Here is a 25,286-nt window from a genome sequence, read left to right as displayed (position 1 = left end):
TATTCTGCCATGCAACCATAAAAAAGAACGAGATCACGTGATCTCGCTAAATATAATAATAATGGGGCATTATTACTGCTGCATGTCTACAATTCCTCTGCTAGATCCCAGTTCTACCCTCCTTTTCTTCTGAGTATTTAGAAGGATCCTGGAGCTGGAGACCATTATCCCAAGTGAATTAATGAGCACAGGAACAGAAAATCAAGTACCACATGTTCTCACTTACAAGTGGGAGCTAAACACTGAGTACACGTGGACACAAAGAGGGAACAACAGACACCAGGGCCTACTTCAGGGTGGAGGGTGGGAGGAGGGTGAGGAAGGAAAAACTACCTCTCAGGTACTATGCTGATTCCCTGGGTGACGAAATAAGCTACACACCAAGCCCCTGCAACATGCAACGTACCCATGTAACAAACCTATACGGGTACCCCCTGAACCTAAAATAAAAGTTGGAAGAAAAGAAAAAGGAAAAAAAACTTATCTTGTATTGTGATGATCATAGGAGTCAAAACCTTCTGTGAGTTCCAATGGGGATTATTGGTCCACACCCTTACCTTCAAGAACACAGTTCAATTGTTTAGACACATGAAAATTTTCTCTTCTTAGGTTCACTTGCTCTTTTATCTTAGTTTGGTTGCCACTCTCAACATCAGAAAATTCTCTCGTGCATCTCGTGTAAACGCCTTGTCTTAACCTTTAAAAGACTGAGAAAGGATGATTTCAAACCCATCATTAGTCATTTTTCTCCTTAAAATGGTACAGTTGAAACCTCCATTTTCTTTTCCACAGACATAACATTCCCTTTCTACTTTCTTCTCAAAGGTCTTAAGCTGTGGCTCCTTTTTCCTCCACTCCAGGATCCTTCTAAATACTCAGAAGAAAAGGAGGGTAGAACTGGGAAAACTCATTTGGTGAACATTGAATGAATGCTCAGTTGAACGTATTTGCCACGTGCAAAATTAAGTGCTAAATCACTAACTGGTGTGAAACGCTATGATTCTGGTTGCTGTGTTAATTCCAGTTATGTCAAACCCTTCTCATCTTATATCCAGGCAGGCTTTCTTCTTTTCTTTCTTTCAAACGCTTCTCATCTTATATTCAGGCAGTCTTGCTTGCTTGCTTGCTTGCTTCTTTCCTTCTTTCTCTCTTCCCTCCCTCCCTCCCTGCCTCGATTCCTTCCTTCCTTCCTTTTTTTGAGATAGGGCCTCATTCCGTTACCCAGGCTGAGTACAGTGGCGAGATCTCGGCTTACTGCAACCTTCACCTCCCAGGTTCAAGCGATTCTCATGCCTCAGCCTCCCAAGTAGCTGGGATTACAGGCATGCACCACCACGCCTGGCTAATTTTTGGCATTTTTAATAGAGACAGGGTTTTGCCATGTAGGTCAGGCTGGTCTGAAACTCCTGACCTCAAGTGATCCACCTGCTTGGGTCTCCCAAAGTGCTGGGATTACAGGCATGAGCCACCATGCCTGGCCTGTTTTTCTTTCTTAACTTCCCCTTTTTCATTGGCTCCTGTTGTGTCTTCTCTTCTTCTGCCAAGGTAATTTTTGATTCTAATATTATTTCACAAGATGCTGATCACCAATTCTACTTCTTTATACAGAAAGCCTCTCGACTAGGATGATGAAAAGCAATTGTTTCCACTAATAATTAAAGTCCTGAAATTTGTAAACTGTTCATAAACAAAAATAGATTAAAATAATAACATCTCCCTCATACTCTGTACTGCAATACGCTTACTCAAGTGGGAGAGAAAGGGTTAGGTGTACAGCTGGCAGGCCGGGGCTTACACACATCTCACAACACTCTGCAGTTGGTAATCTGGGCAAAGCACAGGAACATGACCCACATGACGTGATACCATCAGTCATGTCTGCTAAAGTAGGACAACATTAAGAAACACTCATGCTTTACCAAAATCCTATCTCTCTACTCAAGCTCCTTCGGAGACTCTCTGAGCATATTTTCTATTGGCATAGACTATGAAATAAAGGGAAAAACAGTCGTCAGAAGGCCTGGGTTTAAGTCTTATATCTAATCACTGATCCCACATAGCTGTGGGAAAATGGACCTGAGTCCCTGTTTTCTCATCTGTAAAATGGAACGACACTGGACAATGTTGTGAGAATGAAATGCTGTAATATACATGGAAGCCCTCTACGCATGTAGGACATTACATTGGCCAACAGTTTCCACCCTGTGCTCCAGAAATACTAGGGGCTGCATGAAAGGGCTTAAAGGCCATTGAGAGTGAACCTAGAAGGCCACCTGCAGCCCCTGCACCTCCATCTCTGGCCGCACAAACACTTGGCTCATAGCAGAGCCATCCTGATCTGTTTTGCAAATAGGGCTCCCAAGAAGAATTACTCTGAAAGATTTAGCCAACAATAAAAAGGGGAAGAGGGCTGAAAACTACTGACAAAAATTATTAATCCAAGTAAGTAACTTGTAATTACAAAATGACCATTTCGGATTCATGCATATAATATTCAGATTTGTACATGTAAGGTACACATGATCTAGAGATTTGTACGGTTGTACATGTATTGTACAGATACTAAAAGTAGACCTCTGTACATATAAAATCTTGTTGTTCATAACATTACCATGAAAACCTATGTTTTGACTCTCAAAAGATGGTGGCTTGGTTTCTTGTTCTTCAGAAATAAACATATCAAGTGATGCTGTTCATTAAATTGCATGGTATGAAACAATATCGCACATGACATGTATACATGACCAACACAACCAAACATTAAGCTACACAACATGAGGTCTCTTAATTATTAGCTGTCATACTGAGATTAAATTGGGCATTAAATTAAGTTTAAAGAGAGATTAAATTGTGACATGAGGTGCAGTAAAGACACAATAGGCATTGAAAATAAAAGGCAATTACTCAGAATAAAATCACAGTCTTAAGGTTCTGAATACCTGTCTGCTTTCGAATTTAAATTTAAGTTTATTTTGGTCTAAAAATAGGGATGAAAAGGTGAATTTCATTATCTTAGTGCCTTAATTTTGGAAATCTTGGGTACCACAGTCTATCAGAAGTTTTCTAACACAATGTTGGTGAGGAGTTTTTATGTCAGATGTGAGTAAAGTTTCCATCAGTTTGTATCATATTTTATTCTTTTGTATGATTATTTTCTTTACCTAAGTTCCTTTTTTAGTAGATAAAATATCTAATATTTAGAGAGCTTCTCAATCTTTATTTTTTTCTTTTAATTAGCTCATACTGCTCCTCTCTGACCTTTGCAAATATCCCCACTAGCCAAAAGGATTTTCTCAAACTTTAACTTCCATAATTTGCATTATGAAAAAAATAAGTCTGTATAATAACAGTCTTTCTTCGCTACACTATGGAGTCTATGCTGAAATTCCAACATGCCTCTCCACTTTTTCTGTCTGTTTGAAGATCAACAATGCAGATCACAGGATGTAATCAAACCTGAAAAACACTGTCAAGCATGCTATTTTAAAGCTGTAGCGCATAGGCTGGGCTTCTTGGAACCTGGGCTTATGGAGTTCTCCTTGTGAATTTCATTTTCATTAGAAATGCCTTCTCCCAAAGAGATAAAACACACACACAAAATTGACCTTACCTAAAGTGTATAAATGATGTAAAATAGTTTCTTTCAGAAATGAAACAATAAATTGACCATTTTATTCACATAATCATTCAACACTGAAAATATTGTGATAAGCTTGTAACTTTAAGTCTTCCGATATGAAATTCTATATCCAGCATGGAAGTGCCATATTTCTACCTAAAACCTTTCCTCTTTTTATGCTGTTCTAGGACATAGTTCAAGTCCATGATTTGTACGTAGATCTGGCGTGGATTTTGAAATTTCATTAACAGGAACAAATCCAGTTTCTGTTGATTTCTTCACAGGAATCTTTCCACCGCTTCAGAACATGCCTGGTGACCTCATCTATATGAACACTTTAGCCAGAACAAAACTCAGCAAGCCACTGATGAATCCAGTGAAAAGGAGAGACCTACTGAGCCTTTGGGAATGTATGGTGCCTTGGATTGGTCCAGGGTTCTGAAACCTAAGTCACTCATTGTACCCAGGAAGCCGAATGTAAGATCTTCCACAAGCACTTTCACAAACAGGGCTCTGTTTACAAAATGTGCTCCCAAAGCCCACGGTCTCTTTGCCAGTGCTTGTCTGTCAAACGTCCAAGCTCTGCCGTGCCAGGGCAGCTTCAGTTATCCACGTTTCCCAGGCCACACAGCCTGGGCAGAAAATAACCACAATGACAGTCACAAAGCAGATTCCTCTAATTCTACCCCCCACAGAGTCAGAAAAACCGTGTGATATGTGCCATGTCCCTCCCCTTCCTTTCCAGCTGCTGTGTGGATGAGGTTTCCTGCTGCTCTGGGACCCTGCTTCACTCCAAGCCTCAGAGGTGGACACCTTTGATACCAGGGTGACCAATCCCTGGTCCTGGTCCTACCTACATGAGAGTGATAGAGCTCTGGGCTGGGGTACAATTGAGTGACACGCTCTTCCAAGTCCTCTTCCTTCTTCCACAGAGCACAATTTCATAAAGGTTTTGGCTTGCATTGTAGGTAAGACAGCACTGTGAGGTGGGGTGGGGTGGTGGGGGTGATGAGAGATGATGTTTGAGCAGGGAGGAAGAGTAGAGGTGGGCCAGCAGACAGATGGGGGTTGGAAAGCCCAGGGCACACCTATTTGGGCAAAGCAGAATCTTGTAGTTAACCCATCCTCCTAGGCAGTTTGTCTTACTCGAACCAGTGTCGCAAAGTAGTCGTCCAGCCCCAGAAGTGAGATGTATTGTGGTAAATAAAACAGTCTCTGAATCCCTTTAGAGCTCCACAGGGATTCCAGAATTCCCTTAGGCTTCTTCCAGATTGGGCCTTGGATAACTGCCCAGGTGGTCAGGCTTTCATCAGCTTCATCCTTCACCCACCATGAAAGGACACTTCCTGTTGGCCTCCTGTCGTCCCCCAAGTCAAGGATCCCTCCTGCAAATGACCTGGCTCCCTCCAGGAGCATGGCCCAGCCCCTGTGCTGGGCCTTATGGCCATAAAGGATTTCTGGGTCAGGAAGGGAGACTGCGGCCAGCTTCTCCTGCAACAGGGCAACTTGGGCACAGTGGCAGCAGCTCCACGTTGGGTCACTGGAGACCCACATAAAATGGCTGATGGATAATGACAGCAGGTAATGGTGCCAGGGGATGGCAGCTGAGTAATAGCCACTGGGTAATAGCTTCAGGGCAATGGCTGCAGGGCAATGATTGCTGGGTAATGGTTGCAGGGCAATGGCTGCTGGGTAATTACTGCGAAGCAATGGCAGCCAGATAATGGCATAATGGCTACTGGGTAATGGCTATGCTCGCTGGCATACATGCAGCCCGGGTCAGCTGCCAGGTGGGATGGGTGGGGCTTATTTCCTCCTGGGGCACATCCTTGGTGAATGTCCACCCTCTGCAGAGCTGCTAACTGAGCCCTCAATATGCTGGAATCTGCAAAGGAAACATGGCCGATTCTAGGCAGTGAACCAGCTCCCTCTTTCCTTACCTGGCATTCGCATCACCACCCTTTCCAGTGTGCTTCCCTGTGAGCTTTTCACCATCCCTGTCCCTCAACCAAAATTCATCTCAACCAAAATTCAAACTGAGTCATGCAAACATGTATTTTTCATTTCTGTCCAAGCAACTATTTATAGTCTCATGAACAAATTTTAAGTAAGATAAGTAAATGTTACCCAGATAATCTTAAAGCCTTCATCTCACTCAATAAACATCTAATGAGAAATGAAAACTATGGATATTCTGTCAATACAGGTTGTTACGTAAATCTTCTGTCTAGTTTTTTTGTTTGTGTTTAAGAAAAATATTTGTTGGTGTTATAATTATTGTTAAATACAAATATTTAGGACAAGGTAAATGCATAAAATTTAGAAGTGGTTGCCCAGAGATAAAATTATTTGCCAAAGCTTTCATAACTAAGAATAGGAAAGGCTAGAATGATATCCTGGGTATTTTATTTGTTTTCCCACACAGTGCTTTCATGTCCCCTCCTGGTATCTGTCAGAATTTATAAATACCAACTGCAAGTTCAAGCATTATTTTCTAAATCAAAAAGTGAAATCTTTTTGGAGGAAGCTCAAAGGCTGTGCCTTGATTAGCATAGACAACTAGATTAGAACCACTGGCTGTAACTTGGAGCAAAATCTTGCAATTTTATTCTTGTCACTCCCTGGGGAGCAATTGCACTTGTGGGTGCATTGCACTCTGGCCTCCTTTGATCTCTTTATTCAGACCTCCTGTTTACTGCATTAAAACAATTCACTTCATTCATCAGCCAGTCTTTCTTTGTTCATTAGATCGAATTATTATTATTATTATTATTTTGGTTAAGGGCAAAAGGAGGTGCATTTGGACTCATTTCTGTATCCTCTGTCACAGATTAAATTTTATTTATTCCATCTTTTGAAAGAATTGTGCTGTGGAGATTTCCTAGACTAAGTAGTGTGCTGATTTTCTTTTCCCTGCTCTCATCCCTCCTATTGGATGCAGAGTCGAGTTTCCTTGTTATCATTCTTGTAACCAAAAAAGCAAAGATGATCTCTTTGGAGATGTTTGGAGAAGCTGGGGATTCCATTTTCTAGCGATGGGGTCAAGATGTTTGGACTGGTGACAATATGTGTCCATCCTGTTCCAATTCTGTCTGGAGTAGGGAAGATTGCCTTTTCTTTCTCTTCCTTGCTATGCTGTTATTTGTCAGTCTTCTGAAGCTAGAAGGTGATGCTGTTTAGCATGTAAATAAACCAAGACTTTTTCCAGTAAATAGCTCTGTCTAGCATTATATGCCAGGAGCTCTCATCTACACAATGATGAATTCAATTCCTGCATTGTGCTTTCCTTTCCTGTCCTTTCACAGAGGGAAAGGTGATCACACTGTAATTATATAAATCCCTTTTACTTTATTTTTTCTGATTGTGCCTCTAATTTTCCTAGTCTCGTCATAGATAGCATTTCGCCTTGCTAATATAAAATTTCTGTGGCAGTCTTTGTGAATTAATTGACTTCCTATAGTCCAGTGTTTTATAGATGATGTAAATGAAGGATATGGCTTGCAGATCTATTTAAAGAGACGTGCTTATACTTCACTGTTTTGGCCAGATGAGTGGGCACATGCTTTTGCGTTTTTATTTGAACCCCCCCGAAGTTGGTCATTATATTTTGAATGCCACAGCACGTCTATACCATTATTTAAAGGATCTTGTTCATTCATCCATATAATGATTGGCATTGGCTATAACTTGATGCAATGTTACACTATTTTAATTCTTTCTCAGGCAATGTTATCTTTGATCGCTTCCTATTCACTGGGAAAAGAACGCCACACAATTGCAATCCCACACTATGTTTCAGTGATGATGCCAAGTGCTCCCTGGAATATAGCTATTCAAGACAATTTCTCCACCCTCAGGCTGCTCATTAAAGGGATGGCAGTTTCTAACTTTAATGAATAAGGTAGAGTGAAAATTCCACTCTTCTTTGAAAGAGACTCCGTGGTTTTCCTTTTTAAAGTGTTTTCTGCTGCCTATTTCTTTGTTTAATTGGAAATGGTGTACACTCCTACATAACCATGGCCACAACTCAATATGCAAAGTATTTCCTTGTCACATTTCCTTTTTTGTGGTTCAAGTGTATATTTTATCAAAGAATTCCAGAAAAAGCTTTGTATCTTTCCCCCAAAAAACACGCCATTGATTACATATAGTGCATCTAGATTGTCATCTTGTCCATGGGTAGAGTGACTCCTATATTTTGGGGATTTTACCTCTCTTCTTACCAAATACTGATTTAATATGTTCTTTTAACCCAGGGACATTCACGGCAGCTCCAAGTCCTCATTGAAAAGTTTAGCAAGAAAGAGCCAAGTAAGAAAGAATGACAGGGACCAGTGTTTAGGAAATGCTGCCTTCTTTTCAAAATCCAGTAGCCCCAAACCCAGCCAAACTTGAGTTCCTTTCTGTGTTTTAAAGGCATAAATTCTCTTTCTTCTTTTTACATAAATGAAGTCTAAAAATTTCTATTTATCTCATAGCGAATCACAACCATAAAGCAGGACTCAAAGTATAGGAGGGATTTTAATATTTTAAGACAAGTTCTGGGAGATTCAGTCACATCCCAGAGTTACTGTGTTGGTGTAGGAGCAAGCAGGTCTGCATCATGCTAGGTCTTGGAGACTTTCTTTCCTTAACTTCCCCACTTAAGTCCAGTACCTGAACTCCTGAGCACCAGCAGATTCACATGTGTGCAGTAGTCAGATGAGAGACAGGGACCCATGGATATTAGGATGTGTATTCAAACTCTGAAGGTATTAGTGCTAATGACAAACGCATTGCTCTAGTTACTGTTTATTTAGCACTTGTTCTGGGCATGACAGTGTTCAGGCATCTGGAGCATCCAAGATATATATGCTATGATCTGTACTCCCCTGGGGCTTTCAAAATAGTGGAGAAGATGCATCTAATTTATTTGAAATGAGGAGAGAACAATAAGAAATAGTTAAAACTAAATGCTGGCTATGCTCAGTTAGCATGGGACATACTAAAAAAAAATCATTACTTATTTAAAATTCAAATTTCACTAGGGGTCCTGTATTCTTTCTGGCAACCCTAGCCCTGTGGATGTGCATGGTCATCATGAGCTGAAATTGATGGTCCCACCACTGGCTTCTACTAGCTAACACACGCCACAAGTGGTAGAGTGACCACTTGCACGTGTACGCTGTCTTACTATTTACAAAGCATTCCGTATACATATTTACATTGAATCTTCACCATAGCCCTGTGAGATAGATACCACGAATCCACTTTTCAGATGAGGAAAGTGAGGCTCAAAGCCCTTATCTGAGTTTCAATTCAATCATCAAGGGGGATGGATCCCTGACCCCAATTTTATGATCCCAAATCCAGTGCTTTTTCACTACACCACAGCGGCCCATATTGTTCCACAGCTGGTGGGCTTTCTTCACTTCACAAAGCTTCCATCGCTTCAGTATGGCTGCCAAGTTTCCTATTGGAGTGGCAACTTCCTGTCCAAAGCCACTTATTCACCACTCATTGTTCCTGGCTAAGGCCACCCTCAGCCTGTTAGAAGAGTGAAGGGCTAGGAAGAAAGTTGTGGGGGAGTTTGCGATGGTTTTCCCTGGGGCTTTTCTCTAAATCCCGTGTTTGGAAGTCCTTTCTGAATGAACTCACACTTGGACTGAAGAGGGAGATTGCCCGTGATCCTGAACTCGTTCAGCTGGTGCATCAGTCAAGTTGGTTGCCTTTTTTTATGCTGGAAAATTTTATTTTGCTAATAATGATGAATATGGAAGTGAGAAAATAACCTTAACAATTGTTATTTCTGAACTTTGCTATTTTTCTTGATGGTGTAATGCAAACTGTAAAAACATTCGAACTAGATATGAACGTAAGATATAAAATAGAGATACCTCTCATAATTCCACTTTGTTTTTCCACTTCTCAGAAATCATCCTTGTAACAGATTGATATATATTTGATGTATAATCTTTCAAGGTCCTTTTCTGAATTTCTACAAATATACATATTCTAATTATTTTACAAAAATGCGATCATGTCGCTTCGTAATGTTTTTCCACTTAAATAATTATCTTAAACAATTCCATGTCCACATAGATTTACTTTTTTTGTTTTTAGTAGTTGCAGAGTATTTCATTGTATGTACATACCACAATTTAGTTAACCAATATCCTATTAATGTACATTTGGATTTTTTCAGATTTTAAAAACTGTAACCAATATTACACTTTTTGTGAATATTTCTAGAGAATAGGTTTCTAGAACTGGACTGTCTAGGCTGGAGTGTGCACGTTTGATATGTGAAAAAGCATTGCCCAGTGGCAATCCAGAAGGACTTTACCTACCGCCCCTCTGTCACTTCCTATTCAAGTTGATCTTGAGATTTTTCACATCGTCTTCGTTTTTACAAAGGACATGAATTTTTATCCTGTATGTGTGACAAATATTTTCCCCAGCTTATTCTTTATCTTGTGACTTTGTTTATCATTTTTTTTTATTGTGCAAACATCTTTCATTTCTAGGGAGCCTCATTATCTAGTTTTTAGCTTTCTAGTGATTTTTAGCTTTCTCACTAGATCAGAAAAGCCTTCCCTATGCCAACATTGCATAAGTCACTCATGTCTTCTTCTAGTGCTTTCGTAGTTTTAGATTGTTACATTTAAATCTTTGAAGCATCTACAATCTATTTCAGTGTAAACAGTGTGATAGGGATCTAACTTCATGTTTTCCCAATGGCTAACCATCTTAGTTATCCATCTTTTACCCATTGATTTAAAATGCCATTGTTATCGTACATTAAATTTCTATATATACTTGACTCTTTTTCTGAACAGTGTATTCTGACCTACTGGCATTTCTCCCTATTCCTGTGTCAGTATGGCACTTTTTTTTTTTTTTTTTTTTTTTTTTTTTTTTTTTTTTAGTGATGAAAAGTAGAATGTTTTATTTAAATATTTATCTTTTCCATCAAAAATTTTCTTTTAGATAAATAAAAAGAAGTCTGTCTTTACATATTATAACTACCTATTCGTGTGAATTTTTTAATATAATATTTCATGGTATTTTTGACACCTCTCTTTTTGTAGGATACCATTGATTCATTACTCTAGGAGTTTTCTTTTCCACTACAATTGTAAAAAAGCTAAAATTCTGAACATGATCATCTTTTTTTTCTAATTCTTTTTTTTTTTTTTTTTTTTTTTTTTATTGATCATTCTTGGGTGTTTCTCGCAGAGGGGGATTTGGTAGGGTTACAGGACAATAGTGGAGGGAAGGTCAGCAGATAAGCAAGTGAACAAAGTTCTCTGGTTTCCCTAGGCAGAGGACCCTGCGGCCTTCCGCAGTGTTTGTGTCCCTGGGTACTTGAGATTAGGGAGTGGTGATGGCTCTTAACGAGCATGCTGCCTTCAAGCATCTGTTTAACAAAGCACATCTTGCACCGCCCTTAATCCATTCAACCCTGAGTGGATACAGCACATGTTTCAGAGAGCACAGGGTTGGGGGTAGGGTCACAGATCAACAGGATCCCAAGGCAGAAGAATTTTTTCTTAGTACAGAACAAAATGAAAAGTCTCCCATGTCTACCTCTTTCTACACAGACACGGCAACCATCCGATTTCTCAATCTTTTCCCCACCTTTCCCCCCCTTCCACTCCACAAAACCGCCATTGTCATCATGACCCGTTCTCAATGAGCTGTTGGGTACACCTCCAAGCCGGGGTGGTGGCCGGGCAGAGGGGCTCCTCACTTCCCAGTAGGGGCGGCCGGGCAGAGGCGCCCCTCACCTCCCGGATGGGGCGGCTGGCCAGGCGGGGGGCCGAACCCCCACCTCCCTCCCGGACAGGGCGGCAGGCTGGGCAGTGGGCTGACCCCCCCACCTCCCTCCCGGACGGGGCGGCTGGCCAGGCGGGGGGCTGACCCCCCACCTCCCTCCCGGACAGGGTGGCAGGCTGGGCGGTGGGCTGACCCCCCCACCTCCCTCCCGGACGGGGCGGCTGGCCGGGCTGAGGGGCTCCTCACTTCCCAGTAGGGGCGGCCGGGCAGAGGCGCCCCTCACCTCCCGGACGGGGCGGCTTGCTTGGCGGGGGGCTGACCCCCCCACCTCCCTCCCGGACGGGGCGGCTGGCCGGGCGGGGGGGGCTCCTCACTTCCCAGTAGGGGCGGCCGGGCAGAGGTGCCCCTCACCTCCCGGACGGGGCGGCTGGCCAGGCGGGGGGTTGACCCCCCCACCTCCCTTCCGGACGGGGTGGCTGGCCGGGCGGGGGGCTGACCCCCCCACCTCCCTCCCGGACAGAGCGGCTGGCCGGGCAGAGGGGCTCCTCACTTCCCAGTAGGGGCGGCCGGGCAGAGGCGCCCCTCACCTCTCGGACCGGGTGGCCGGCCAGGCGGGGGGCCGAACCCCCACCTCCCTCCCGGACAGGGCGGCAGGCTGGGCGGTGGGCTAACCCCCCCACCTCCCTTCCGGACGGGGCGGCTCGCCGGGCGGGGGGCTGGCCCCCCCACCTCCCTCCCGGACGCGGCGGCTGGCCGGGCGGGGGACTGACCCCCCCCCCCACCTCCCTCCTGGACGGGTTGGCTGGCCGGGCGGGGGGCTGACCCCCCCACCTCCCTCCCGGACGGAGCGGCTGGCCGGGCAGAGGGGCTCCTCACTTCCCAGTAGGGGTGGCCGGGCAGAGGCGCCCCTCACCTCCCGGACAGGGTGGCTGGCCGGGCGGGGGGCTGATCCCTCCACCTCCCTCCCGGACGGGGTGGCTGGCCGGGTGGGGGGCTGACCCCCCCACCTCCCTCCCGGACGAGGTGGCTGCCGGGCGGAGACGCTCCTCACTTCCCAGACGGGGTGGCTGCTGGGCGGAGGGGCTCCTCACTTCTCGGGCAGGGCGGCTGCCGGGCGGAGGGGCTCCTCACTTCTCAGACGGGGCGGTTGCCAGGCAGAGGGTCTCCTCACTTCTCAGACGGGGCGGCCGGGCAGAGACGCTCCTCACATCCCGGACTGGGCGGCAGGGCAGAGGTGCTCCCCACATCTCAGACGATGGGCGGCCGGGCAGAGAGGCTCCTCACTTCCCAGATGTGATGGCGGCTGGGAAGAGGCGCTCCTTGTTTCCTAGATGGGATGGCGGCCGGGCAGAGACGCTCCTCACTTTCCAGACTGGGCAGCCAGGCAGAGGGGCTCCTCACCTCCCGGACGATGGGCGGCCAGGCGGAGACGCTCCTCACTTCCCAGACGGGGCGGCAGCCGGGCAGAGGCTGCAATCTCGGCACTTTGGGAGGCCAAGGCAGGCGGCTGGGAGGTGGTTGTAGCGGGCCAAGATCACGCCACTGCACTCCAGCCTGGGCACCATTGAGCACTGAGTTAACCAGACTCTGTCTGCAATCCCGGCACCTCGGGAGGCCGAGGCTGGCTGATCACTCGCGGTTAGGAGCTGGAGACCAGCCCAGCCAACACAGCGAAACCCCGTCTCCACCAAAAAAATACGAAAACCAGTCAGGCGGGGCGGTGCGCGCCTGCAATCGCAGGCACTCGGCAGGCTGAGGCAGGAGAGTCAGGCAGGGAGGTTGCAGTGAGCTGAGATGGCAGCAGTACCGTCCAGCTTCGGCTCGGCATCAGAGGGAGACCGTGGAAAGAGGGGAGAGGGAGAGGGAGAGGGAGAGGGAGAGGGAGAGGGAGAGGGAGAGGGAGAGGGAGAGGGAGAGGGAGAGGGAGAGGGAGAGGGAGAGGGAGAGGGAGAGGGAGAGGGAGAGGGAGAGGGAGAGGGAGAGGGAGAGGGAGAGGGAGAGGGAGAGGGAGAGGGAGAGGGAGAGGGAGAGGGAGAGGGAGAGGGAGAGGGAGAGGGAGAGGGAGAGGGAGAGGGAGAGGGAGAGGGAGAGGGAGAGGGAGAGGGAGAGGGAGAGGCGGCACTTTTTAAAATGCTGAAACTTCCAATATATTTTAATATTAGTGAGGGCAAGTTTTTTTCCCCAAGCTCTTGATTCTCCATTCGCACGTGCTTATTTTCACAGATGAGTTTTTGGCTCATTTTTATCATATTATATCATATCTCAAGTCAACAATTTTTCATGGGAATTTTTATTTTATTGCAGTGAATATACAGATGCTTCTTGACTTACAATGGGATTTTGTTCCAATGAACCCATCGTAAGTTAAAAATACATTTAATACTCTTACAAACATCATAGCTTAGCCTAGCCTAGCTTAAACATGCTCAGAACACTTAGCCTACAGTTGGGCAAAATCGTCTAACACAAAGCCTGTTTTATAATGAAGAGTTGCACGTCTCATGTTATTTATAAAATACTGCAGTGAGAGTGAAAAACAGAAAAGTTGTATGGGTACTTGAAGTACAGTTTCTATCTACTGAATTCGTATAGCTTTTGCACTATCTTAAAGTTGAAAAAATGTACATTGAACCATAAAAGCCAAAGTTCCCTTTACTACCAACCACGGTTTTGGTCTCTATCCTCTCAGCCCTGTTAGCAACTTGGTGCATGTCCTTCCAGACCCTGACCTATATATTTACAGACTAAAAACACAAGTGTGCACAGATACACAATATAAATGGGTTTCTACCAGGGCTGGGCTGACTGCCAGAACATACCGGGAAAGCTGTTAAATACTGAACTAGTTCCATACAAGCTGGTTAATAGCTGCTGCCCCCAGGCCTCCCTGCTGACCCACTCTGAGCTACCCCAGCTTCTCCCCTGCATAGCATTTATTATTACATCAGATTTTGCACATACATTCACCAATGGCATTGGTTTATATTTGTGTGGGTGCTTTTTGTGTGTGTGTGTGTGTGTGTGTGTGTTTTGGTGTCAGGATTATACCAGCTCTACAGAATGATTTAGGAAAAATTCATTTTTTAAAAAAATTCTCTGGAAAAGCCTAAATGTCACAGTTGTTGGTTCCTTTGGCAACACTTGTTTATTAAGCCATCTGGGACTGTTAACCTTTCAGGGAGGGAGGGCAATGCGGGTACACAATTCTACCTACCTGTTACATTGATCTAGGCTTCTTGCTCTATTTAGGTTATTTCTTTAGTGGAGAAAATAGTGATAATGTTTATTTTCCTAGAAAATTATTTACTTGTTGAGAGTGCAGGCTAAGGAGTCAAGGTACATTGCCCACATCCTACCACCACCACTTACTGAATGTTTTTAAGTTTTTTTTTGTTTGTTTGTTTTTGTTTGTTTGTTTTTGAGACAGAGTCTCACTCTGTTGCCCAGGCTGGAGTACAGTGGCATGATCCCAGCTCACAGCAACCTCTGCCTTCTGGGTTCAAGCAATTCTCCTGTCTCAGCCTCCTGAGTAGCTGAGATTACAGGCACCAGCCACCACACTGGCTAATTTTTGTATTTTTTTAGTAGAGACAGGGTTTCACCATGTTGGCCAGGCTGGTCTCGAACTCCTGACCTCAAGTGATCCGCCCACCTCAGCCTCCCAAAGTGCTGGGATTACCAGGTGTGATCCACCATGCCCAGCCCAAGACTTTATTTTTTAGTACAGTTTAGATTTACCGAAAAATGGAGAGTTCCTATATACCCTGCTTCCAGTTTCTTCTCTTATTAACATGTTATACTAGTATAATACATTTGTTGTAATTAATGAACCAATATTGATACATTATCATTAACTAAAGAACAGAGTTGTCTTCATTTGTTTTGTGTTGCTATAAAAGAATATCTGAGACTGGGTAATTTATATTCAATAGTTTATTTGGCTCAGGGTTCTGAAGACTGGGAAGTCCACGATTGAGGGGCTGCATCTGACAAGGGCCTTCTGGTGACAGAAGACATTGTGTGGCTTCAGAGTGCGTGAGGAGTGATAAAGAACCTACTCTCGTGATAAGGACGTTAATCCATTGATGGCAGAAACCTCATGACTTAATCATTTCTTAAAGGTCCCACGTCTCAACACCGTTGCCTTGGGGATTGTTTCTATCACATGAACTTTGGAGAACACATTCAAACCAGAGCAACAGTGTATTTAGATTCTTTTTTTTTTTTTTTTTTTTTTTTGAGATGGAGTCTCTCTCTGTCGCTCAGGCTGGAGTGCAGTGGCGTGATCCCAGCTCACTGCAACCTCCGCCTCCCAGGTTCAAGGGATTCTCCTGCCTCAGCCTCCTGAGTAGCTGGGATTACAGGTGCGTGCCACCACGCCCGGCTAATTTTTGTATTTTTAATAGAGACGGGGTTTCACCATGTTGGTCAGGCTGGTCTCAAACTCCTGACTTTGTGATCCACTTGCCTCTGCCTCCCAAAGTCCTGGGATTACAGGTGTGAGCCACTGCACCCGGCCAAATTCTTTTAGTTTTTAATGTCCTTTTTCTGCTCCAGGATCCCATCCAAGATCCCACAACACATTTAGTCTTGGTGTGTCCTTAGGCCCCTCTTGGCTGTGGCAGTTTCTCAGATTGTCTTGTTTGTGTTGAATGACCTTGACAGTTTTGAGGTCATGCATTTTGCAGGATGTTGCTCTATTGAAATTTATCTTTAGGTTTTTTTCATAAGACTGGGGTTATGAGTTCTTGGGAGGGAGACCACAGAGGTAGAGGGCCAGTCTCATCGCATCATCTCAAGAGTGTGTCGTGCATAGGATTTATGATCGTGCATGTTGGCCCGGTTGACCCGGCTGGGATAGTGCTTGTGAGGTTTCCCTGCTGTAAAGCTACTCTTTTCCCCTTTTCCATACTCCACACTTTGGAAGGAAGTCACTATTTTTAGCCAACACCTAAGGAATGGGGAGTTATGCGTCTCCTGTTTGAGACTAGAGTATCCACATAAATTATTTGGAAATATTCTGCGAGGAGATCTGTCTATACTCCTCCATTTATTAATCTACTCTAATCTATTCATTATCAGCATGGACTCATAGATATTTATTTTATATTTCCAATACTACTTTATTTTATTGCTCATATTGCTCCATTTTCCACCCTTGGGAGCTCTTTCGCTTGGTTCCTGGGTCCCTCTGACAGCCGCCGTCATTGTGGGGGGGTTTCTGTGTGTTCGTTTGTTTTTGAGCACTTGTTTACTTTCTGTCCCTAAAAGAAGCTCCAGGCTCACTTTGTGTGTCTCTTGCCGCAGTCCTAGAATCAGTCATTTCTCCAAGAAGAGTTGGTTCCTTTCATTGCAGGATGAGATTAGCAAACAAGATCTGGGTGCTTGGTGCGTTTGTTGTTCCTGGGGTGTTCTTTTCCAGTTCTCTTTTAAAACAATTTACTGCCCTTGGCTTTGTCAACTATGTTATTTTCATAGCTAAAATTTTCCAGCAATTCAGTGAACTCTTCCAGGAAACAGCCAAAGATGGGTTCCTTCCTCCCGCCCCGAGGTGTCTCTTCCAGTCTCTGCAGTGAGGCAGAGGACCTCAGCTTCTCGGGCTTCTGAGCTAGCCCTGAACACACGGCACCACTCCCTTCAATGTTTCCTTATGTTACACTCAGTTTTGAAGATATTTTATGTAAGCGCAGCTGGTCTAAATTTAAGTAAAAATTTCAACTGCTTGTCTTGCTACCAGTGTAAAAATCTTTGTTGAGGTGACAGTGAAATGAAGAGAGCTTCTAAGCAGAGTCAAGCTCACTCACGTGCAGGCAAGGACCACTGCCACAATATAGTCCTCTTACAGTGCATTAAATTTCTTTTAATAAAATTTACAAGATTTACTAAAAATCTTGTAAAATTAAAAAGACTTAAAACATCTTCTTAGAAGAAAGTGTGTAATTATTCTCCTTGTATGGTTTTTTAATGACTTTGCCTATATTTTATATTTATTTTCTATTAAGTGTGTTTTCTCCATTTTCTCCTTGGTTAGAACTGCCAAGAGATTGGGTCTATTTTATCAGCTATTTTGAAAAACCAACTATTGATTTTATCTATCAAGTTTACCTTTTTGCTTTGTATGTCAGTAATTTCTAATTTTATTCTTGAGATGAGATATAAATGAATTAGCCTTCTATTTGATGTTATTGTTCTTTCTTTTTCTAACTTCTAGAGTTAAATGCTTAGTCATTTAATTTTAGTCTTCTTTGTTTTCTAAAAAATGAGCTTAAGGAAATAAATTTTCCTCTATTAAAATACTATTTTGGCCGTAACCCAAGAACTTTGATTTGTTCTACTTTGATTTTTTCAATTTCTAAATGTTCTATAATTTAATTTGTACTTTATTTTTAACTTGAGTGTTATCTAGAGGAGAATTTTTTAATGTTCAAGGTTTTAGAGTCATTAATTTCTGGTTTAATCGAATTATAGTCAGAGAAAGTGACATTTATGGTTTTTACCTTTAGAAACTGAGATTTCTTTGTGACATAAACATTTTGAAAGGTTTCGTGGTTTTGAATAGAATGCCTGTCTTCTGTTTTTTGGCCATACACTTCTGCATATATCTATTAAGTTAGAATTGTTTATTGTGTTATTCAAATTCTTTGTGTCTTCATTTATTGGTCAATTTCTGAGAGAGTTGTATTAAATTGTCTCACTATTTATTTTGTTAGTATTGCTTTGCCTTTTCTAACAGTTTTTGTATTGCACAATTTTAGACATAAAAACATAACTATTTTATCTTCTTAGTAGATTGCTTCTGTAAGAAGACCAAGGCTGGGTGCAGTGTCTCATGCCTGTAATCCCAGCACTTTGGGAGGCTGAGGCGAGCAGATCTCGAGGTCAGGAGTTCAAGATCAGCCTGGAAAACATGGTGAAAGCTTGTCTCTACTAAAAATACAAAAATTAGCTGGGTGTGGTGGCGTATGCCCAGCTACTCAGGAGGCTAAGGCAGGAGAATTTCTTGAACTCGGGGGGCAGAGGTTGCAGTGAGTAGAGATCACACCACTGCACTCCAGCCTGGGTGACAAAGTGACACTCTGTCTCAAAAAAAAAAACCAAAAAAGAAAGTCAAGTATTTTTGCTCCATTTAATATTATTCTTCATTATTTTCATCTTGGTTTAGTTAATATTTCCACTAGCTTTCTTTTTGTTAAGATTTATTGAATTTATAATTCATATGGTGAGAACTCATTAAGCATTGCCTTTTAAGAATAAGTAAATTTTTACATGTTTGAGTCCTGTTTTTCCAAATATGTTCTTAGTTATTTTATCAATTTGTGGCTGCTATAAGCGGGATCTTTTCTTCTACTATATATTCTAATTAGTGATTGTTTTATATAGTAAATCTATTTATTTTTGAATATTAATTATGTAGCCAGCCACCTTAAGTTATATTTTTTAATACGAGTTTTCAGTTAATTCATTTGGGTGCTCTGATTATCAGTCACAGTATGTTAAATAACAATAATCTGCCTTCTCCTTTTTCTGTTTCTCCTTTGGTTCTATTGTTGGGTTGCATTGCCCCACATTTCCAGCAAATGAGAGATGAAACTAGCCAGAGAGACATTTTTGAAATGAATGCAGGGTACTGGCTTTATTGTGGTAACAAGGTACACCTCCAGTTAGAAATGTATTTTGTTGCAATAACAGAAAACTTGGGTCATAGAGATTCAAACAAAAAGTTTCTTCTTTCCAACCACAAGAATACCGGGTAGAAGTGTGTTATGGTTCCGTCCATGGCTCAGCCGTGTCGTCTATCGGAGTCAGTTGGCTTTTCCCTCTTGATTGCAAGAAGCCTGCAGCACCCTGAGAGTGTGGTGGTGTTTGTTTTTCAGGAATGCAGGCATTTCCCCAAAAGCCAACTCCTTACCTCTGCAGATGTCTCCTTAGCAAGGGACGCTGGAAAACCAGGCTTATACAGCCTGCCTTTTACCTACATTTTCAAATGTATTAGCTAGAGTTGTACAAAATATTGTTTTGAGTTCCTTTAGCTCCCATTGTATCTATGGTTATTTTTCTATTCTCACTTTTAGTGTTGCATTTTTGTGCTTTCTCACGTTTTTCTTGATTCGTCTAGCAAGTAGTTTATTTTACTGTGGGTTTTTTTTCTTTTCTCTTAAAGAACTGCTCTTGGTTTTATTCTGGCATTTTTGTTGGCTAATTTATTTATATCTGCATTTATCTTTATTCATTCCTTACTTTTGCTGTTTGTGTTTATTTGATATTTTTCTATATACTTGATTTGGGTGCCTAATTCATTTAGTTTCACCCTCTAATGATTCGTAGTGAAAGAATTTAAAACTGTGTTTTCCTCTGAGTACAGCTTTAGTATCTAATGCGTGTTGTTTTTGTTGTCATTATCTTTATTTGTGGTTTTGAATTCTTTGGCCTGAGAGTAGTTTAGAAGATGCTTGCACATTTATTAGTAGGGGAGGGTTTTTTCCTCCTTTTGTTATTAGCTTTAATTTTCTTGTACTGTGGTCAGAAAATCTGAACCATTTATGTTTTCTTAGCATTTACTAGTTTTGTTCATTACTCAACTTCTACAAAACACATGAACACGTGAAAAGAAATTGTTGTTAATTATATTAGTCGAATCCTGTGAGGTTTTTTGTTTTTGGTTTTGTTTTCCTCTCTTTACTTACTTATTTTTAGTCTATAGAGGCCAGTAGTGACTAAAAAAGATATGCTAAATTCTCCCATTACTGTCTTGTTTCAAACAGTTTATCTTTTTATTTCCTGCAATTTTCACTTTATCTATTTTGATGTTATATTGTTCGGCGTATAAAGATCAAGCAAACATGCATTTTCATAGTGAGTTTTATACCTCAGCATTATCATACTTTTCTCCTTAAATTCAACTCTAATATTAATACTGCTTTATAAACCCTACTACTTTCCATTTGCTGCCTGGTGTAGCTTTGGCCATCCTTTTACTTTCTAAGTTTGTCTTTTACAGCATATAGCTAGATTTAGTCACCGATCCCAAATGTAAATTCTTTTTTTAAAAATAGAACTTAACTTTTATCACATTTGCATTTATTTTTATAATAGCTGTATTTCATTTCAATGTTTTAATCTTATTTAATGTTTTCGGGGTTTTTTGCTTCCTTGGTTTTTTCTTTGTGTTCTTTCTCTCACTATATGTTTTTGATTGTTTATTGTCCTGGGGGCATATGGAATATATTTAATCTGTTTTAATTTCTAACTAATGGCTACCTTTACAACTTTAAACAATATGCTTAATGCTCTCTCCTTTTATGAATTCAGGATATGGAACAGTGTGAGGAAATTAGAACTCTTGCATTTATTTTTCTTGGTTCCCTCTCTTTCTTCCTAAGTTTAATTGGTATTTTTTGATAGTTTTATTTAGTATTTATCTTTTATCCCAGTCTTTTCTTATTATATTTTAATTTTTATATAAAACATTTATGTTCACTTTATAATAGCAAGTTTTATAAATATTTTTAATGTTTCCCATAAAATGTTTTATTTTTTGCATGCATAAACTTACATTCTGTTAATAATATAATCACCACAATTAGTTAGCTTTATTGATGTGGATTTGATATTTACCTCAAATCCTTTTAGACACTGGTGTTCCTAGTCTACATCTTCTTTGAGTTCATCAGAGTTTATTTAGCAGATGTGCTGATTCACATATAAGGACAATATCTCTCTTTAGTCCTTGCACATTTGCGAATGTCTTTGTGTTGTTATTATGTATGAATGCTAATTCAACTGCATAGCAAAATTCTTGGGCCACTTATCTGTTTCCCAAAATATATAAATATCTGTTGACATTAAATATGGTTGAGCTGAGCTTAATTTTTACCTTTTGAAGAGATTTGTCCTGTCTTCAATTAGTGCAGCTTTCTTTATTTCTGAAGTTCAGTGGATTCCCCAAGATATGTCTTCCTATTGTTGATCATGATTTCATTGAATTTGGTGAGTCTGTTTGATGGGAAGATTCCATTTTTTCGCCTCAGGAGAGTTTTTCCCATTATCCTTTAAATCTGCCTTTCTGCACCTTTCGGTGTGTTCTCTGTTCCAGGACGTTGGTGTTTGTATATTGATCTCTGTGGCGTGCCCTCCTTACCTGTCACTATTCTTGTTTCCTTTTGCATTCTGTTCAACTTTCACAAATCTCTTCCTTATGTCTCTGACTCAGTTTTCTGCAAAGCCAATTGTTTTTCTTATTGCTAATAATGGGTTGATTATTTCTGCCTTGGGGTTTATTTTGCCCTCAATTTCTTTCCTTAATTTCCCATCCCCCTTTTTGTGTTATTCTTAAGTTTTATCATCTGACTGTCTTATCTTAAGTTTCATGGGCATTCTGTTTTAGTAAATTTCCTTAAGAATGTGAGTATTTCCGATGATGCTGTCATTTAAGCTGGGACTCACCGGGTAAGAAGACATCCTTCAGGTGGAGAGCCAGGGTGCCGTTGTGCCTTAAATGCTGCTGGCCCGCAAGCCTTCCCCATTCCATAGGTTCTCTCCACCTCCTGTCCTTCCAACCAACAGGAAAAGGGGAAGCTAACTTCATCTTCAGTCTTACACCAAAGGAAACTAATCCACTGTTTTCAGGTTACACTTATCAGTCTTAAATCCCTAGAGAGTTAATTAACATTCCACCTAAGTCTTTTTATGTTAAAAGTTCATTTCCTTGGTCTTCATTGCCTTATCAAATTTAAGCAGTAGTGTGGCCCAAGTAGAGGAGGATAATTGAATCATCATCATGTCTGCAAAACCAGATTGTGAAGTCTTTAACCCTGGCTTTGGGAGTTACTGCAAATGGCCATCTGCCTTCCTTTCGGTTGGTTGTTACTGTAGGCTGGTTCCAGGAGGGAGATGCAGGATCCTTTAAGCTTCTTCTTATTCCTTGGCTCCCCTGCAGGTTATCACAGAGGTCTCTCTGCCCTCACTTTCTCTAGGAATCTTTCCTGGCTCTGCTTCCTGAGTCTACGGTCTTGTTCCTTCTTCTTCCATTCTTCCCATTGGCCTGCTCTGGACATCTGGGCTCTTTCTTTCTCCCTAGGCCAACCTCTGCCAGGATATAGATTATAGAAGCCCTTCCCCTCCCACATCTACAAGTCCTACCTAGATCAAGTCCCAGGCTCCCACTTGCCCAGAAAGGGGAGGTGAGGCATTCACAGGAAAAATGCAAGATACACTGTGCATCCTCAGGTGACAGCCACGCACATCCCGCAGTTCTTGGGTGATTCTTATTTTGGATATCTGTCATGGTCTGTTGAATGGAAAGAGTGTTCCTGGTGTTTGAAAGCATATCCTGACACTCACCTCTAAGTCTCTTGTTTCCAAATCCTGGGTAGAGAAAAAAACGTGAACCCACGCTTCTTGTTGATGTAGACCAATGAGTCAGCAGGGACATGGTTGGCTCTGATGCAGGTGTGTTGGTTGCCTTGATGATTCACATCCCACAGGAAGAATTGCTGTTAGCAACATGATATTCTGAAATGGTGAAGAACTTGTGAGAAAGTGCCCAGTGAAACAAAGTACATCTGCCCTCAATTTACATCATTGTTGCCTTCCTGAAAATGTCAGTGGTGTATATGAAAACCATGCAAGGAATATTTGTGCTTAGATATTGACCAGCATTAGGTACTGGGATTGGATCACCACAAGTGGATTTTTTACCTACCTGAATGTGCAACAGGACATTTAAAAGCTGTGCTGAAGACAGGATAATGCTTTGCCATGTGGGACTGTCCCATCTATTCCCAGACCTGTTCACTAACTGACAATGGTGTCCACCAATCACTGTAACAACCAGAAAATACCACTGCAAATTTACATGATGCCCCCTGGGGTGGCACAGCTCCCCTTGAGAACTACCAGTTTAGATAAACTGAGTCTTCCTTTCAGATACCTTTAATAGATCCATTGGTCAGATTGTGGGGTAGAAGAGCATCAAGCAAGTTAATACTTATAAAGATTTTAGAACAATGCTTGGCATGTTGGGAGCTCTGTATATGTGGTTATTATGCAAATAATGCATCAGTGGTAATCTAAACACACCCAAATTTGTTAAAGTTAATAAGCAGACAATTATGAGGCCTAAGCCCATGTGACCAGTTGATTTTTTTTTTTTGTAAATGATATGAAATGTACACAATTTATGGTAGGTCATTACGTATGTAAAAGGTAAGAAGAAGAATCTATATGTTTGCTTTTATAAACAAGGACACAATGTTTGCTGGTGACATTGTTTACCTCTGGAGAGGACTGGATGGCTGAGGGATACGGTAAGAGGAAGACTTCATTGCATATGCTTTTAAACTTTGTTGTTGTTTTTTTCTTTGCTGAAGTGAATGACATGCCTAATTCAATATAAATAAGAAATACGTTTTTCAAAATTTTAAACAATTGAGCATATATTTCAGGATATCATGATTCTGCATGGCAGTGACATATGAATAAGAGTTTAACATAGGTGACTGTGTTATTTACTTTTTGTAACCGAATGAACTTTGAATAGTATTTCTATTCCTGCTTGGATCTCCATTATCCATTATTAAAATCAATGTCTACATTTCCTGATGCCATATTGTTTAATTTTCACTGGACACAGAAATACACTTATGCCATTGGTGCTCAAACCCAGCTCTCCTCCTCCAATTCCCAGGTACCAGGGACTTTGGAGGCTCATAGACAGTGAAAGTTCTGCATTCGAATTCTAACTTATTAGGCTTTCTGGGACAGAATGACTGTGATCCTGATGCAGCCAGTGAGTGGGTGGGAGGAGGCTGGCAGGGCCTCTGAGAAGTTAGAAGGCTTAGCAAATGAGGATTGAAGGATCAGGGAATTTCCCAGACATAGAATCTCAAGTTTGGAAGGAACCTTTGGAGACTACCCAGGTGACTCTTCCTCCTCCCTCCTTCCCATCCCCACTCCACTTCCCCCCTCTCCTTTCTTCCAACTTTCCCTCCTTTCCTTCTTCTTTCCTCCTCTCCCTCCCCCATTCTGTACTTCCATTCCCCCCACCTTTCTTCTCTGCTCTTTAACAGATGATAAAACTGAGATTCAAAGAGAAGAACTTTCTCCAGGGTCACTAATGAGTGAGGGACAGAGCTGGAATTCAAACCCAAGCCTCCTTTCTTGCTAGAGGGATGCAGGTGGAAGAGGCTATTTCCCATCTTCACGACCTTTCAGAGCAACTGCTTTGCTTCCCTTCCATGTGCTTGGCAGGGAGGGGAAGGGAGCAGAGGTGAAGACATTGGACATGAAGGCATTTCTTTGCTGTATCAAAGTTTAGAAAACACTTGGGAAGCATCCAAAAGACAATAATTTCAAGCCAAGGTGATGTAGTTACAGCCCATAGTGACGAACTGGACATGAACTCCTGCTGGAGCCAGGCAGGGTGCAGGGAGAAGGTAGCCCTGAGCGCCCACCCTGTGTGCATCAAGGGAGTTCCAGAGCTAACAGAAAACAACATCTGGGCTCAGGGGCAGACCTTCTCCTCAGCGCTAATGTGTGGAAAGATTCTGGTCATTTCTGTGCTCTGTGCTCCCCCAGGCCCCTCAGCATAACTCAAAGGACTTTTCTTATATATTAAAAAAAAAAAAAAAAAAGCCGTAAAAATGCTTATTTGTACAGTCAGGGTCTGACGTAGTTTTTATATCTGTCCCCACCCAAATCGCACGTTAAATCATAATTCCCAATGTTGGAGATGAGGCCTGGTGGGAGGTGACAAATCTTGGGGACATATTTCTCATGAATGGTTTAGCACCTTCCCCTTGGTGATGTTCTCATCATAGTGAGTAAGTTCTCACGAAACCGGGTCATTCAAAACTGCGTGGCACCTCTGCCCCCACTCTTTCTCTCTTGCTCCTGTTCTCGCTATGTGATG

This window comes from Gorilla gorilla, chromosome 8 (genome assembly GCF_029281585.2).
Source record: "Gorilla gorilla gorilla isolate KB3781 chromosome 8, NHGRI_mGorGor1-v2.1_pri, whole genome shotgun sequence".
NCBI lineage: Eukaryota > Metazoa > Chordata > Mammalia > Primates > Hominidae > Gorilla > Gorilla gorilla.
This window is presented reverse-complemented; position numbering follows the sequence as displayed.